Source organism: Pogona vitticeps, chromosome 5 (assembly GCF_051106095.1).
Source record: "Pogona vitticeps strain Pit_001003342236 chromosome 5, PviZW2.1, whole genome shotgun sequence".
NCBI lineage: Eukaryota > Metazoa > Chordata > Lepidosauria > Squamata > Agamidae > Pogona > Pogona vitticeps.
In genome coordinates, this window is record NC_135787.1 from 91,180,099 (window position 1) to 91,198,628 (window position 18,530).

The window sequence follows — 18,530 nt, forward strand, 5'->3', positions numbered from 1 at the left end:
AGCTGATTGAAGGCAGAGAATAAGACATTACTTGGGGTGGGGTATTAAGCTATAATAAAATAAAATAATATAAAATAATAGGAGAGAGAGAGAGAGAGAGAGAGAGAGAGATTGATAGAGAGAGAGGTCTCTAATCAATTTGTTCCAGGTGGTGGGGTGGATAACTTTCAACATTATTGTCTCAGTACTGAGTTAGTGGCGCAGTGGTTAAACCGCTGTACTGCAGCTAAAACTGTGCTCACGACCTGGGGTTCAAATCCCAGGTAGCCCGCTCAAAGTTGACTCAGCCTTCTATCCTTCCGAGGTCAGTAAAATGAGTACCCAGTGCGAGAACACCACCCATATCTCCAAGGAGACTTTTGGGGGGTTCCGGAGAATGGGATGGATACGAAAGACAGACAAACCATAGTACTGCTGAGTAGAGCCCAGGGGATCTCAGCCGGGTCTTGTCTATTCCTTCTTCTCCAAAAGCCACACTCCTTTTTTAAACCAAATAGCCAACACAGACATAACCATGAGATATACTCAGATTAATCTGGGCTCTAGAGATCTTTGGTAGCACACACATAAGGCCAATTAATATTCATCAGCTAGTCTGAACAAGAAACAATGCTTCTAGATAGAAATCAATCATTACTGTTTTATTAAAAGTAAAGAAACCAAATGTTTGTAAGACAGTTTAGTTGGTACATTTTCAATACAAGGCACAGATACTTCCTCCCCCACTCCAGCTAGAAAAATAAAGAAATGAAACTGTGCTAACTAATCTAAAGAGTAACATAGTCCATCTCACGTGTCCTGGGTCCACAAACTGATGTAGATGCAATCCAGGTGTTTCCCCTCAGTCCATGGCAGAGGAAACTATTTGTAATCCATGATGGAACACACTCCACTTTCCTTCTCCTCCGTCGCTTCTTCTTCCCAGAGTCCCCAAGGGCAAGAAACTTCTGGACAGGTCACGCCCCATATTCCCACGAGAGCTACAGAAATGCTTTGGCAACCAGGAATGTTTCTCCTTAGCAACTAGATAAGAGATAGCCGCTGTGGCTCATCTCAGAAACTACACAGAAATCCTAATTTAAAATGGATTCTATTGAGACAGGCTTACCCATAAAAACACATCTCATCACACCCAGCTCGCTGGGGGGGGGGCAATGTGTAGCCTGCATAATTAAATTGTAAACTGCCCAGAGAGTGCTTGAAGCGCCATGGGGCGGTATATAAGCAGCATGCTTTGCTTTTGCTTTGCTTTATCTAGAGATACAGGAAAGAGGCTGAGGAAGCATTAATGTTAGTTGAGTTACCTTGTGAGGGTGTTAGTCTGTTTGTCCACACAAAAGGTATTAAAACAATTATGGGTCCCAAGAGGGGCCAGTGTAAAGGGAAGCAGCCAGCAAAATGCAAGGCTCCGCCTGCGTTCTCCCCTTCCGGGTCATCTTCAGATGAAGAGAGCTAGCCTATTTGGGATGTAATGCAAGACAAAAAATTTTAGGCCTGGGAAGCTCAAGTTCAACCTGGGCTGGGGGATAAGCAGCCATATCATTCCATTCCACTAGGGAGTCTGAGGGGCATAGGCGTGCCAAACCGAAGGCAATTGCAGATAGTCTTATGTCTTGTATCACTGTTTTAGAGGCAGAGAGGCAAGGGTCATCTAAAAAGGCACCATTGCAAGCAACCTGATCACTGGTGTTACAGACAGCTATGACATCACCTGCCCATCACTGCTGAAGCTGTGTGCCATCTACCAATGTCGTGACGGAGGGTGGGACATAAGGGGTGAAGCTGTTGTATATAAGGGGAGTGAATGGTGTGAGAGATTCAGATAGGGCTTGGAGATAGGGCCAGATAGGGCTTTGAGATGGGGCCAGTTAGGGTGTTCAGATAGGGAGATAGGGCTTGGAGATACTGAGAGATAAGAACTGTGCTATATAGTGAGGGTCTGTGAGAGTGTGTGTGCGATAGTTATATTATTATAGTGATTGCTTTATTATTTATATACAAGTGATTTACCATTCCTTTTATTTGTATACAATAAACCTAAGTTTTTATTTTTAAATCATACCTTGGCCTGAAGCTTCATTTGAGGGAATGTTTGGTGGCAGCGGAAACGAAGAGTGATTGAGTGTGATGTAACGGCCCCTTTGTGAGGTATAAGGAGGCTGTTACAACTGGTAGTCAATGAGGGGTCTGAGGAGTTCAACGATGCCTTCAACCAGCCGGGACCGAGCAGACCACGTAGGAGCAGTATGGCTGGACAGTACAACAAGGGGATGGAGCCGGCCCAGGAGAAAGAGGTGGTGTGTTTGGAGCAGGATGCAGCTGCACTTCCCCTCAGAGGTGAGCTAGTGGTTTCACCAGACACCAACCCGGCACTGGTCACCTGGCCCTGGCCTGGCCTGGGCCAGGTTCAAACACATAATACACAGCAGTATGGAGTGGGGAGCCCGGGGCCCTCCATGAGTCAGTAGCAGGCATTACCCCTTACCCACCAGTCACCTTCCCAGCTCCATTTGAGCTTACCCCAGGAGTGGAGGTTTGGCTGTACCCATCGGTGCTGGACACAGGTTACAACTCACTGCCACTTGGTGATCATGCCATGCCCCTGGGCAATCACCTAACTCCTGCCACAAAAAATGGTGAAAGGACTGTGGACCTTTTTGACCTGTTAAACAGAAAATTGGATGTAAAGGAGATAGAAAAGGAGGATGAAAGGGATAAGGAAAGTGTCAGCTTTCTCAGCGGAAATCACAGTTTTCAGCAGAGTATTTGGCGGTTCAGACAGTCCAGGAATAACTCACACATAGTCCAGCAGCATTTCCTTCAGCAAAGTGTATTTACAGCAATATTTACAGCAGTCTGGCAGCATAACAAGTAGATGTGATCTTCAAGCAGGTGAAGATACAACTAACTGTACAATCATACATATATACATATCCATAACCAATCAGGTTACACATTACCTCATCCCTGGGTTGCATCAGCCCTGGATTACATCATCTCTGCTGAGTCATCCTGACTCAGTTTCAGCACACCTGATCATTATGGCTTCTCATTAATACACTCCATTCTGCTCAGGCCTGCAATTTTCCTTGACAGAAAGGTGTAAGCATAAAAACCCAGAACATACCTGGGCAAATTGTTTCACAGTTACTTCATTTACTTTGGAATAATTGTGAAAGCACAACCTTGGAGAGCCCTGTTGTTAGTTCAGTATCTGGATATAATCTATATCTATATGCAGACTTCCCAGGCCATGCTTGGCTTCTTTATGATCAGGCATTTAGGATGGGAGCAGCGATTCATCCAAGCATACAATGGGATGAACCGCAACTGGGACTTTGTTTTCAGTTCATGATACCAGCGAGGCCAGCCACAGTAGACAGATTTGCTGGTGGACATTTAATACATAGAGCAGGCCAGCATACCAATCTCCAAGGAGCTATGGGGCAGGTGTTTCAACCCCACCTGCTATGTTGGGAGTTTAACTCCAGGGGGGAGCTGCTCTCAAAAGCCATGCCAATGCAGGCATGAATGTTCAGTCTGTGGGGGCCAGCACACAGGCCCCAATTGCTTTAGGATAGGACAGAGAGCCAGAGGCAAGGATAGAGGTGGGGAAAGAGAGCCAATGGGCATGGGCAGACCCCTACAAAAGGGCCCCAGACCCATTAAGGTAGCAGTGTTGGAAAGGTGATTAGAGACTTATCCAAGAAAGGATGAGGCAGCATATTTACTAGAAGGATTTAAATTTGGCTTTAGAATACCCGTAGTCGGGGAAAGAAAGGGCTAATGGTCTGAGAACCTGAAATCTCTAAAGGATACGGAACATGTCGTGAGGGAAAAGATCAATAAGGAGGTTCATGCGGGGAGGATTTGGGGTCCCTTTGATCAGCCACCAGTTTCTCATCTTAGGATCTCACCCTTAGGTGTTGTTCCAAAAAAGGCAGAAGGGGAGTTTAGATTAATACATCACCTGTCCTTCCAGGAGGGTGATTCAGTGAATGATATCATACCTTCTGAATTGGGCTCAGTGTCTTACACGTCCTTTGACACTGCAGTGCACATGGTTAAGGTGTATGGTTTTGGGGCAGAGATGTCAAAGGCTGGCATTAAATTGGCTTTTCATTTGCTGCTGGTACATCCTAGTGATTGTGATTTGTTGGGATTCTTTTTTGAAGATGTGTATTATATAGACAGGACTCTACCTGTGGGCTGCTCCATTTCCCGCACTGCATTTGAGCATTCCAGTTCCTTTTTGGAGTGGAACCTCCAATCTTGTCAGGTGGTAGTGCCAGGTCGGGCTTCCTTAGGAGGCTTTGCAATGCCATGAGTGACTTACGAAAGTCTTTGCACAGGACAAGAGTCACGGGAGGTATGAGGCAGGACCTATTGGTCTGGACCAAATTTTTAGATGGATTTAATGGGATTTTGTTTTAGAGAGCAGACATTTGCTTAGGAGCTGACTTCCAGGTACAAACTGAAGCTTCAGGTTCCCTGGGCTTTGGAATTTACTTTAGGGTCAGATGATGTGCTAGCAAGTGGCCAGAGAGCTGGCGGGAAGCAAGAGTCACTAGGGACCTAACCTTCCTGGAATTATTTCCCATTGTGGGCACATTTTGGCTCTGGTCAGAAACATGGTCTAATTCTGTGGTACACTTTTGGTGATTAAGTCCAAGTGTATTATGAGGTTGATGAGAGCCTTCACATTGTGCGGACTGCAATTTAACATAGTAGTGCAGGCCAGACCTATCCCAGGGCTAGATATGAGTATAGCTGATGCCTGTCAGGTCTACACATGGAATGGTCCAGGGAGTTAGTGCCAGGAGCCTGAAAGTGTTCCAAGAGTCTTCCTCTGAAAGTCTGGCTAATTAGCAATAAGAGGCTAAGCATGCAATAGGGCTAGCATTGGCTCCCAGGATTTGTAGGGGGTATACAGCTGTGAGTACTGAGTTTCAAGACTTCAGGTCTAGCCTACATGGCCAGCCCCAGTAGAACATTTGCAGCAATTTGCAATATACAGTGGTGCCTCGCAAGACAATTTTAATTCGTTCCACAAAAATTGTCATCTTGTGAAAAAATCATCTTGTGAGGTTCCCTATGCATCGGTCTAAAAAAAAAGTCTTGCAAAGCATCGGTCTTTTAAAAAAGTCTTGCGGGAGGCGGGGCTTTGTTGTGGTGCTGCCAGCAACTCCAGAGAAGAGCTCTCTGGAAAAAACTGGAACCCTCCGGTCCGGGATCCCCCTTTTGAAATGGGGATCAAAGGAGAGTCTAGAAGAAGTCTCTCTGAAGCAGATGGTGAGCAGCAGAAGGAGAAGAAAGGGAGGCAGACCCGGACTTTTTTCTTCTGAAGAAATCACCGTGCACGGACTGGAGCGGGCGCCATTTTTTGGCACTGAGCCGCGAGGAACCCTTTACCGGGGGAGAGGAGAGCAATCAATATAAACTAATAATAACAAGTAAGTAAGCCGAAGCCTCTGATTTATGAAACAGCCTCATTAAGCTGAAATAAGAATGAAAATATTTGGCTGAAAGAATAAATGTGGCGGCGGGTTTATCGTATCAGTCTGACTCAAAAGCGAAACTAAGCTTCTCCAAGTGAACTCTTAAAACACCAGGCTGATTCTAAAGCCGAGAGTCTGAGATGGAAAAATAAATCTTATGTTTCTGGAAAAGAATCCCAGATAGCAACACCGTCTGACTGGATTTAAGAGACTTCGGTGGATGCAGTGTGGCTGGGATACGTTACTCTTTGCCTTCTCTGGACTTTGGGAACTATAAATAATAGAATCTGGTGGTTTTCGGGAGAAGGAGCTGACGTGGCCGACTGGACTAAGGAGCATTAAGGGGTTAATGAAGATCACAAGACGAGCTCCAAGGACAATCTACTGGACAGTTTGAGACTTTAAGATTGTTGTTTTGTTTGTCGGACTGCAGACCACGTGTGTCTAATAACAGAAGCTTGCTGAACCCAGGAGAAGAAGAAATAACTGCGTCACGGTTCTATTTGATATTGTATTTGCTGGGCTAAAAGTTGATTTTTATATTACAATATTTGGATAAAGATTGGAGGGAGATCTAAGGGGAGGATTATGATGAGGGGTTTGAATTGTTGATAAAATTGTGGAAACTGTGGAAGGATTTCTAGGGGGTGATTATTGTGGTACTTATACAAACCCCAAAGCCTGAGATGGACCCCAAAAATTCAAAAGAACAAATGGAGACTTGGTCTGTTCAATCCCAAAGTTCTGGAATAGTGGTGCAAGAAATAGAAAAGGAATGGCAGATTAATATACAAAGGCTAATATTAACAGGGTTCCAGCGAGTGAATGCAGGTCTTAGCAAAATAGAAGATTTGATGAAAGGGACGAAAGAGGGGACAGTAGATGCCAAACAAAACTTAAATGAAGCTGTACAAACTTTAGAACCGTCTGTATTAGACATGACACCAGGTAATATGAATGCAGTAGAGAGTTATCCAGTGACCCATGCAGCTTCCAAAATTAAAAAGCTTTATGACAAAAATCTTAAGGAGGCAGAGATACTGAAACCAGACAATCTTATGGTGAAAATATGGGAAGTGAAAAAAATGGATATTCTGTCAGATGGGCTGAAAGACTGTTCAATTCAAAAAGAAACTGAACGGTGGGATGTATTGTATAAATGGCAGCAGCTACCAGACAATGTTGGAATAACATAGAATAAAATTAAAATTAAATGATAAGATAAAAGCAGGAGGGTAATCAAACTGTGAAAAAGCAAAAAGTTGATATGTATTAGTAATATGAATTGATTGGATGATGTTATACTTTATGCTCTCCTATCCCCCAAAACCATTTTTCCTTCTCTATCTCCTCTTTCTTTTTGTACCCTTTATCCATGTTCCTAAATAAATATATAAAAAAGGAAAAAAAAAAATAAAAAACTCTTGCGAAGCATCAGTCATAGAAAGAAACGTCTTGCAAGGCACCATAGTGATAAATAAATAAATAAATAAATAAATAAATAAATAAACAAACAAACAAACATACATACATACATACATACATACATACATACATACATACATACGTACATACATACATACATACATACATACATACATACATACATAGCGGGTATTTTCTTTTGCCATAGATATGGCCTACCCCTTACTATATATCAATTTTGGAGACTAATGGAGTTTGCGCTCCCAAGGATAGGGTTGCAGGGATGGTAGATGATGCACCCATTCAGAATAGGAGCAGTATCAATGGCTGCTGCTTTAGGATATGGTCCAGAAGCTATCAAAAGTATATACATCTTCTCTGCAATCTCTCCATGTAAAAATACAATCTTGACATCTAGGTGCTTGACTTGTATATTTCTGGAGCCTGCCACATGCAAGAGCATTCTTATTGTGTTGGCACACCTTCATTGGGTTGCAGTGAGCATCTAATCACTGATACTGTAACATCTGCTGGCATAAATGCCACCTCGCATTCAAAAGTCTCAGTATCTCTATCTCTGAAGGGAAGTTGTATCATCTTGTCTATATGTATAGATTTATGTATTTATGTATAGATGAATGGTATCAGCTTCAGGAATTAACCTCGAGGCAAAATCCAGAGTCGGAGTCCCTGAGGCACTTTGTGTCATTTTGGGAACTCCTACGACATCATTAGAAACAGTTGTATTGGCTCTTGCCTTTCCATTGGACTATTTCAGTGATGTGGAGAGGGGGGATGTGCTGCTTGAGTAACAGCCTATCCCCCATATTATTTTACCCAGGCTTTGTGCTCTGGAGAGGACATTCCAGCTTTACATACGGTGTTGAAACAACACGGGAAGTAGCAGTTACTGGTTATAAGTCTTTGCTCAATTGGTGTAGAGCATGACGCCAGGGGCTACTTCTGATGGTGGTAGAGGTCATTGCACCTCACTAGGTAGCTACTGGCCACCTTAAGCTGGGCAGTCCCCAGCCAGTAAGGTGGTACTTCATCAGTTTGTTAACCTCACGGGGTGCGTGGGGTTTAGGGTGAAAGCTGACAAGCAGATGGATAACCCTGCACCATGCAACAATCATAAGAAAACTTCTGTGCTAAATTTGGACACCTGGAATGTTCAGACAATGACCCCTTGCTTTTCTGATGACCTGCAGGAAATAGATGACATGCACAAGACAGCTGTCATCGACATGGAACTGAGTAGGCTGCAGATGGACATTGTTCCCTTGCAAGAGATGAGATTGCCAGACATGCAGTCTGTCAAAGAAAAAAACTTCTCATTCTTCTGGCAGGGAAAATCATTGAATGAGACCAGGGAACATGGTGTTGGCTTTGCAGTTAGAAATACTCTTCTGAGATCCATTGTTCCACCTACTGTGGGAATGAAAGAATCCGGTTTCTTCAGCTCCACTCATCAGCGGGACTGTTCACCCTCATTAATGCATATGCACCAGCACTGTCCTCCACAATAAAAGTAAAAGACAAATTCTATGATGATCTGGCAGCTACTATCAAAAAAAATCCCCGAGAGAGAGCCACTGTTCACTCTTGAAGACTTTAACAATAGAGTTGGTGCTGATCACAATTCTTAGCCCACTTATCTAGGCAGTTTTGGTGTTGGGAAGATGAACGAAAATTGCCAACACTTGCTGGAGTTTTGCTGTTATTATGGTCTTTGTGTCAGCAAGACGATCTTTAATATGAAGCTTCAACACAGAGTTTCCTGGAGACATTCAAGATCTAAGCATTGGCATCAGCTTGATTTGATCCTCACTAGATGTTTTAGCATTCCTAGTATAACGATCACACACAGTTACTAGAGTGCTGATTGTGATACCGATCACTCCCTGGTATGTAGTAGAGTAAAACTGCGAACAAAGAGATTGTATCACATAAAAAAGGAAGACCACGTATTGACATCAGCAAGACTTGTGATCAAAGAAAATGGAGGAATTTGCCCAAGTGCTTATGAAAACCCTTCCAGTCCTGGCTGATGCAAATGCACTTGAACGATGGGAACATTTCAATAAAGCTGTTTATAACACCTCCCTGTCCACATTTGGCAAGAAGACCAAAAAGACGGCCAACTGGTTCGAAGCGCATTCGGAGGAGTTGATGCCAGCCATTGAGGAAAAGAGGAGAGCTCTAGCAGCATACACAGCCTGTCCTAGTGAGTACAACTTGCAGGCATTTCGACTTGCTCATAGCAAAGTCCAACAGGCTGCCAGGAGATGTTCCAATGATCATTGGCTTCAGCTCTGCTCTCAGATACAGATAGCAGTGGACACTGGTAACAAGGGAATGTATGATGGTATCAAGCAGGCTTTAGGTCCAATACAGAAGAAATCTGCTCCCGTGAAGTCTGCTGCAGGCGTGATCATACAGGACCGAGCACAACAGATGGAACATTGGGTGCACCACTTCTCTGAGCTATATTCCAGAGAGAATGTAGTAACCAAAGAGGCACTAAATAATATCGAGTGTCTGCTTGTCTTGGAAGAGATGGACAGTGAACCAACTTTAGCGGAAATAAAAGCGGCCTTGAATTCCATCGCCTCTGGCAAGGCACCTGGGAAGGATAACATCACTGTTGAAGTGCTGAAGTGCTGTAAAGACATCATCACCACCAAGCCCTATGAAATCTTTTGTCTTTGCTAGAGGGAAGGTGGAGTACCACAGGACATGAAGGATGCAAACATTGTCACACTGTATAAGAACAAAGGAGACAGGGGCGACTGCAATAACTACCATAGAATCTCTCTTCTCAGCATTGTAGGGAATCTGCTTGCCCGTCCTGTGCTGAAGAGACTCTAGGTGCTTGCAGATATAGTCTATCCAGAATCACAGTGTTGATTTCAAGATAAGAGACCCACCATTGACATGGTATTCTGCTTCTGACAGCTACAGGAGAAATGTAGGGAACAACGACAGCCATTCTTTTTGGCCTTCATAGATCTCACAAAGGCCTTTGATTTGGTTAGCAGGGACAGCCTTTTTAAAATACTTCCCAAGATTGGATGTCCACCTTGACTCCTTAACATCATCAGGTCCTTTCATGAGGGAATGAAGGGCACTGTAGCATTTGATGGCTCAGCATCAGATCCCTTTGACATCCGAAGTGGAGTGAAACAGGGCTGTGTCCTTGCGCCAACCTGTTTAGGATCTTTTTTGCTATCATGCTGAAGCACGCCTTTGGAACTGCAACAGAAGGTGTCTATCTCCAGACTAGATCAGATGGAAAGCTCTTTAATCTCTCTAGACTGAGAGTGAGGACTAAAGTCCAGCTGAAATGCATGCGGGAATTCCTCTTCACCAATGATGCAGCTGTTGTTGCCCACTCTGCTGAAGACCTCCAACAACTCATGAATCATTTTATCAAGGCCTGCCAAGACTTTGGATTAAGAATCAGCCTGAAGAAAACACAAGTCATGGGCCAGGGTGTGGATTCACATCCCTCTGTTATCATCTCCACACAAGAATTGGACGTTGTTTATGACTTTGTGTACCTTGGCTCAATGATCTCTGACACCCTCTCCCTAGTTGTCAAGCTGGATAAATGCATAAGCAAAGCAACTACCATGTTCTCTAGACTCACAAAGACAGTATGGCTTAATAAGAAGCTTACAGCATATGCTAAGATCCAGGTCTATAGAGTCTGTGTCCTGAACACACTCCTGTATTGCAGTGAGTCCTGGACCCTTGGTGCACAGCAGGAGAGGAAGCTGGACAAGTTCCATATACGTTGTCTCCAACAAGTTTTTGGTATCACCTGGCAGGACAAAGTTCCATATAGATTAGTCCTAGAATAAGCTGGAATTTTTAGCATGTATAGATTATTCAAACAGCAATGTTTATTTTGGCTTCGGAATGTCATGAGAATGGCTGATGGTCAGATTCCAAAAGATCTCCTGTATGGAGAATTAGTGCAGGGAAATCACCTCAGAGGGAGACCACAGCTGTGATACAAGGATATCTGCAAGCGGGATCTGAACGCCTTAGGAATTGACCTCAACAGATGGGAAATCTTGACATCTGATCGTTCAGCCTGGAGGCAGGTGGTGCATCCTGTCCTTTCCCATTTTGAAGAGATACTTGTTCAGCAGGCCAAGGCAAAGAGGCAGTCACGAAAACAACAAAATGAGGGAGCTGGACAGGGGACAGATTGTATTTGCCTTCGGTGTTGAAGAGATTGTCACCCTCAAATTGGCCTTCTCAGCCACACTAGACACTGTTCCAAGTCCTCCATACAGTGCACTTTACCATAGTCTCTCGAGACTGAAGGATGCCTACATAAAGGTTAAAAATTTTATTTTCAAAAATCTAAGTTATTATGTGTAAATATCCCTATTATAGAACAAAACATGTCTCTCGAGTCTGAAGGATGCCTAATCTAAATGGTGTCAGTGCAGTTTTGTGTTGCTGTAGATAGTGTGGTAACCTTCTATGCATCCTTCAGTATCGAGAGACTATGGTAACGTGCTCTGTATGGAGGACTTGGAACAGCGTTTAGTGTGGCTGAGAAGGCCAATTTGAGAGTGACAATCCCTTCCACACTGAAGACAAATACAACCTACAGTGTTAAACAATAAAGCTTGTTCACAGCTATCTGTGCCCCTTTCTTTTGATGTGCTACTCTCAACTTGTGTGCTACCTTCCTGCTTCTTATCTGGCTTAGGCTGTGGAAGGATTGGCATAGCTTCATATAAGAGAGATCCAACACACAGGTCAACTGTTCCAGCTTTCTTTTTTTCATCAAAATGAACCAAATGTTCTATATTGCCTTCACCTTTTCTTAAATTTATCAATGTCTTTCCTCCCAGGAACATTTGTTGTTGTTGTTTTGCTGTCATGTCGCCTCCAATTTACAGCAAACTTATGAATGAACAATTTCCAAAATTTCCTGACCTCAATGTTCCTACTCACCTCATGTAAACAAAAGCCTATGGCTTCCTTTAGGGAGTCAGTCCTTCTTGTATTTGGTCTTCCTCTTTTCCTGCTGCTTTCCATCTTTCTCAGAATTATTGTCTTTTCCAGCCTCACTTTCAACATTTTTACCTCCAGAGATAGTTCAGACTTGATTTGATCAAGGACCCACTTATCTGTCTTTCTGGCAGACCAGGTATTCACAAAGCTCTCCTCCAGCACCACAATTCAAATGAAACATTTTTTCCCTGTCAGGTTTCTTTATTGTTCGATTTTCACTTCCATACATGGGTGTGGATGATCTTGACATTCGTTTTCCAGTGACACAGCAAAATAGTCAGTTCTATTCAATTTGTGCCTTCTCTGTTTTGGTATATAACCGTGTGCCAGGTTTCCAAAAACCCTGGTATGTTCTACACTTGGTAGTAGAACATTCTACTGAGCTGCTGAATAGCTCAGCAGGCTAAGGCTTCTAATTGCTGATCTGGAGGCTGGGGTTCGATTCCCACTGTCCCTCTTTGTATCAGGCTCTCTTTTGCAAGACCAAGGGTTGGGGAAGCTGCTTGCTAACTTACGTATTATTGCAAATTTATCAGATTCTTATAGCCTTACTTCAGTACATTGTCTTAACATCTAGGTTTTCTTATTTCCTTGATTTCTGATATAGGTAATTGTTAGTAGGAGGTTTTGTCTTTAAAGGTTTGCGATTGTGTTTTAAAAATTTTGTAGTCTGAGACAGGGTTGGGGATTCTTATTTTAATTTTATTTTATTTTCTCCTTTTGTCCTGAGGGGAGGTTTGCTGCTATTAAGGGGTTTGCAGGGTTGTAGCATTGGGCAGACCTTTAGGAAAGATTGTGGGAATTGGGTGTTTTGAATAAGGGAGTGGCTTTGATTACATCATAACAGCTTTGGCCTCCTTAAGCCTTGGAAGTTAGTAATTAGGTATAATTAGTAGTGAGTAACTGAGTAATTAGTAACTAATTACTTATACCTCTAAAGTAGTTAAAAATATAACAGCTTTGGCCTCTTGAGCCTTAGTAGTTAGTAATTAGGTATAATTAGTAGTGGGTAACTAAGTAATTAGTTACTTATAACTAGTTACTTATACCTCAAAAGTAGTTAAAATATAACAGCTTTGGCCTCTTTGAGCCTTAGTAGTTAGTAATTAGGTATAGTTAGTAGTGGGTAACTAATTAGTTACTTATAACTAGTTACTTATAACTCAAAAGTAGTTAAAATTTAATCTTTTTTTAAGGGAAAAAGGAGAGGAATTATACTATTAGGAGTAAGAAGATAGGGAAAGGGGTCAGTAATAAAAAAAAGATTTTGGATAGGACAATAGGAATTACTAGCGGGTAGAAGCCATAGGTAATTGTACACCAGCGCAACCAGGAAGTGGTATATAACAATGGCCCCAAAGAAAGGTGGAGCCAACAAAAAAGGGAAACAGCCTGCTAAGAGAAAGGCCACTCCTCAGGTGTCGCCACCACAATCGTCTTCTGATGAAGAATCCTGGCCCATATGGAAGCAGCTTCAGGAAAAAATTTCTGCCCTTGAGGCGGAAAAAATGGCTACACAATTAAGGCAGGATGGGGAATATCAGCCACGTAGGTCCACCAGAGACTCTTCAGGCCACCGTAGGGCTAAGCTGAAAGCATTGGCATCTGATTTAATGGAGCATTTTAATGTTCTTGAGGCTGACCGAGGTACCAGAAGGAATGAGATGACCGAGTCTGCAGGGGAGTCTTCGGTCTTCAAATCCAGACATTTGGAAAGGATCAGCGATGTTTCATTGCCGGCAACTCCAGCTAACCCCGAGATCCCAGACGGTTCAGAAGATATTGTGGGGATTCCTCAGGATACGGAAGCTGATAGCTCTCCCTCGACGTCAATGGGTCAGTGGAATGTTAATCCTTACACATACACACCTGGCATCACATGGCCTTGGGCAGGCGCTAGTCAACCTACACCCACAACACCTTCACAGGGTAGCTCTCAGATTATGGGACCGGCTGGTGCATTTTGGCCATATGCCATGCCCCTGGTCTGCAATTGGGAGATGATTCCACCCAATGTAGCATCTGCAAGCCAGGGCACCCCGGCCAGTGCTGGCGGGTGGCCTTACCCATCAGTGGCGGACACTGGATACAACACTGTGCCGTTGTATGAGCTTCCATATGGGGATTATTCGACTCCGCTGGGAGATCATCTGACCCCAGCAGTCAAGGAAAAGATATGGAAGGGACAATTTGTGGATGTCTTTGAGTTATTAAACAGAACCGTTGAGAAGGCAGATTTTGATAAGGCAGACAAAGTAGAGAAGGAAAGGTTAAAGAGAAAGAAGCCCGAGAGGAACTGGACAAATTGGCTGTCAGGTTACTTAATCTATGCTGGGGTCATAGTTAAGTCACAACCATGGAGGGCTCAGTCCCTTTTTCAGTATCTGGACATTATACATAGGGCATTTCTTGATTTTGCGGGTATGGCCTGGTTGCGTTATGACCAGGCGTTTAGAATGCGAAGTACGGTACAGTCGAACTTGCGTTGGGATGAGCCTCAACCTGGTTTATGGCTACAGCATATGGGCCCAGCTCGTACAAATATCGGAGAGCGTTTTGATAGTGGCCATTTGAATAAGAAGTCAGCTGTGAGTCAGAATCCCCGCTTAATGGCGGGGCAGGCGGTTCAACCCCACATGTACTGTTGGGAGTACAATTCAAAAGGGGTTTGCTCCAGAAGGCTTTGCTATTTCAAGCATGAATGTAGCTCATGCGGGGGGCGCCACCCCAATGCCACTTGCTTTAAGGCAGGAAATCAAAAGCAAAACAAGAGCACTGGGGGAGGAAAGAAGCCAGGCAGTGGTGGGGGTGCAGCTGGAAAAGGGCCCCAGCCCAATTAAACTGGAGGTGCTGGAGGCATGGTTGAAGGGATATCCATGTAGGGCGGACACAGATTATTTGTTAAAAGGATTTAGGTTTGGTTTTCGCATCCCAGCTTCTGGTAAGCGTAGTACTTACTGGGCAAAGAACCTTTCTTCTGTGAAGGGAATGGAGGATGTCGTGCAAAGGAAGATAAACAAAGAAGTATCAGAAGGAAGGGTTCTTGGCCCTTTCTCAGAGCCACCTATCAGAAATTTAAGGATTTCACCCCTGGGGATTGTCCCTAAGAAGACTCAAGGGGAGTTCAGGCTTATTCATCACCTTTCTTTTCCAGAGGGTGCATCGGTTAACGATGCCATCCCTTCTGAGTTGTGTTCAGTTCGATACACATCTCTAGATGAGGCTGTGTGCATGGTTAGGAAGTGTGGGGTGGGGGCGGAGTTGGCTAAATGTGATGTTAAATCAGCATTCCGTCTTCTGCCTGTTCACCCCAGGGATTTTGACCTCCTAGGTTTTCACTTTCAAGGGGCGTTTTATATAGATAGGGCTTTACCCATGGGATGTTCAATTTCCTGTTCGGTTTTTGAGAAGTTTAGCACATTTGTTGAGTGGAAGCTTAGGGATTTGACAGGATATCGGAGTACCGCCCATTACCTCAATGATTATCTTTTTTGTGGAAAACAGGGTACAGGCCAGTGTAGTTTTCTTTTGGGGCAATTTCAAGATTTAGCAAGGCAATTAGGTTTGCCTCTAGCTGAGGAAAAAACAGAAGGACCATCAACGTCTCTTACATTTTTGGGAATTGAGTTAGACACAATCCGGCAGGCCTCCAGGTTGCCGGATGATAAATTGGTTGACCTGAAGTGTAGAATATTGAAGATCCTACAGAAGAAGAAGGTGACATTACGGGAGCTCCAACAAATAGTGGGACACCTGAATTTTGCCTGTACGGTCATTGCCCCGGGTAGACCATTTATCAGAAGGCTCTGTTTTGCCATGCAAGGCCTGCATAAACCATGGCATAAGGCCAGGGTCACCCAGGGTATGAGGGAGGACCTTTTGGTTTGGAGTAAATTTTTGGAAAATTTTAATGGCATATCATTCTGGAAGGGTGAAATCAGCCTGAGAGCCAATTTCCAGGTACATTCTGATGCTGCGGGATCCCTTGGATTTGGCATTTACTTTAAGGATAGGTGGTGTGCTGGGACCTGGCCAGAAGCATGGCATGCCAAGGGTGTTACTAGAGATTTAACATTTTTAGAATTTTTTCCTATCGTAGGTGCACTTTGGCTCTGGGCTGAGGAGTGGGCAAATTCAGTAGTGCGTTTCTGGTGCGACAATTTAGCAGTGGTTTACATCATAAACAACCTTACATCGCATTCAGAACGGGTCATGGCTTTGGTTAGAGCATTTACTTTAAGGGCATTGCAATTTAATGTATTAGTGCATGCCCGACACGTGCCGGGCTTGGAGAATAGGGTAGCTGATGCGTTGTCGCGTCAACAGATGGACTTGTTCAGGGAGTTAGCCCCCCGAGCCAAGGAGTTGCCCGAAGTGTTACCCGCGGAGGTCTGGGAGATTGGAGAGAGGACGCAACGAAAGCAATAGGTTTGGCCCTTGCTCCGAGAACCAGGAAGGGTTATGCGGCCGTGAGTATGGAGTTCAATGACTTTAGGCAGAAGTTTGGCCTTGGGCAGATTTGGCCTGCTCCAGTTGAACATTTACAACAATTCATGGTACATTTGAATAGAAAAGGTCTTGCACCGGGAACCATTCAGGGCAGGCTTTCTGCGATAGCCTATTTTGCAAAAATTAATGGTTTTCGGGACCATACAGGGGATTTTCGCATTAGAAAAATGTTAGAAGGTTGGTCTAGGGAGAGGGGTAGGAAGTAGGATGATAGGACTCCCATTTCCCCACAGTTGCTGGAACGCATCTGTGGCACGTGGGTTCTGCTTTGTAGGGATTCTTACGAAATAGCTCTTTTCAAGGCAGCCTCTTTAATTACCTTTTTTGGTGCCTTACGAATTAGTGAAGTTGTTGCGTCAGGTAAGGAGGATCGATCTAGGGTTGCCCTGCAGTGGCAGGACGTAACTGTTTTGGATGGGAAAGTTCAAATTTTTATTCGGCGATCCAAGGCCGATCAAAAAGGTAAGGGCATCAGGGTAGAGCTGGGTCAGTGTAGCATAGGTGACATTTGTCCTGTTAAGGCTACTCAGATGTATTTGGAGGTCAGGGGGTCCGGTACAGGATATTTTTTCCAGCATACTGATGGGTCGCCTCTTACTCGGTTCCAATTTTGGAAACTGACTGACCTGGCTCTGCATAAAGTAGGCGTGACCGGTCTAAAGTTTGGCACCCACTCCTTTAGAATTGGAGCCGCCTCCACAGCAGCGGCCTTAGGATATAGTTCTGATGAGATTAAGAGGTTAGGGTGTTGGTCGTCAGACTGTTTTCGTCGTTATGTCAGAACATTACCTAACATATAGGCAGGGGCCTGGTTTTGTTTTTGTTTTCACAGGTCTGATCGAGATGCCTAGGCGGCGACGCATCATGATTATGGGACATAGTTATGTCCACTGGGCTGGGCGATATGCCGCTGAGTCCCATTGGGGGAGTGATTTAGGCCTGGGAACCAAGGCACAGTTGACCTGGAAAGGACTCCGCGGCATGCGATGGATCCAGCTGTGTCGGTTGGCGGGCTTTGGACAGGCGCCACCGGATATTTTGGTCATTCACCTGGGTGGTAATGACTTAGCCCAGCATCCGGGTAAGGCGCTGGTGCTTGATATCTTGCGGGACCTGAGATGGCTGCAGTCCAGGTACCCTGTGATGAGAATCGTGTGGTCCACAATTGTGCCACGTTTGGTGTGGAAAGATGCCCGTGTTGCTCTCGAAGTTAACATGGCCAGAAGGAATGTTAACCGTGAGGTTTGTAGGGCTCTTTGTAAAGGCCTTGGATCTGTGATTGGCCACCACAGGATTCAGTTTGACAGGCCTGAGTTATTTCGGAGAGATGGTATACATCTATCTGAACTTGGTCTGGATGTCTTCCTAGAAGACATCAAGGGGGGCCTGCGTGCTGAGCTCGAGCGGCTCATTGGCAGGCATGGGACATAGTACCTAGTCCCAATGCTGTGGCGGGTAGTGCGGAAAAACAGGTATTTCTCGGTGAGTCCCAATTTTAACATCAGGTAAGCTAACAGCGCATCGGACTTCCCAGGGCTGCGAATCGTGCAATTCAGCACCTGGGCGGGCAAGATGCGCTGGGCCACTTCCGGACCAACAGTCATCAAGGGAAGATGGCTCGAGGTCTGGGGGTGTTTCATTAGCGGCCAGCCGGGTTCCTGCAGTCATTGAGACCGCAGGAGCCTGGGGCCGGGGACTCGCCCGTATGATCAAGGATCTATCTGTTCCGCACTACTGCAGGCCCCCCTTTTGCCATTTGAATGGCAAAATATTTATGAATGATTATAATTTTAATAAAGTGTGGCCCGTTATGTATCCATATTTGTTTGTCTCGCGTCTTTATTCCGGGGTTGGGGGGCAATTGCTGTGGGTGTGGTCAGCCATTGGTGCTACGGAGCTGACAATGGCTTGGTTCTCTGGCACAAATTCTTTCAGCTCAGATTCCATGTAGAAGTATCTGAATGTCCTCACAGGGCTCCTGATCTACAGATTCCTTATGAATGACTTACAGATTTCTGACTTATACAACCTGACAAGGAAATTGATTGTGGTCTCAGA

General features: G+C 44.5%; 2 long non-coding RNA genes across 2 annotated transcripts in view; one reads left to right on the plus strand and one right to left on the minus strand.

Annotated features, from left to right (window-relative positions):
* LOC140707478 (uncharacterized) overlaps positions 1-2,184 on the minus strand; it is a 107,172-nt gene extending 104,988 nt beyond the window's left edge. The window contains exon 1 of the long non-coding RNA XR_013545557.1: positions 1-2,184. This exon is cut by the window's left edge and continues 25,877 nt beyond it. This is a non-coding gene — a long non-coding RNA (uncharacterized LOC140707478).
* A 1,431-nt stretch (positions 2,185-3,615) lies between these two features.
* On the plus strand, positions 3,616-18,293 carry LOC140707477 (uncharacterized). Its single transcript, XR_012087563.2, has 2 exons — positions 3,616-13,799; positions 16,290-18,293. It is a non-coding gene; the product is annotated as an uncharacterized LOC140707477 (long non-coding RNA).
* Positions 18,294-18,530: the final 237 nt, after the last annotated feature.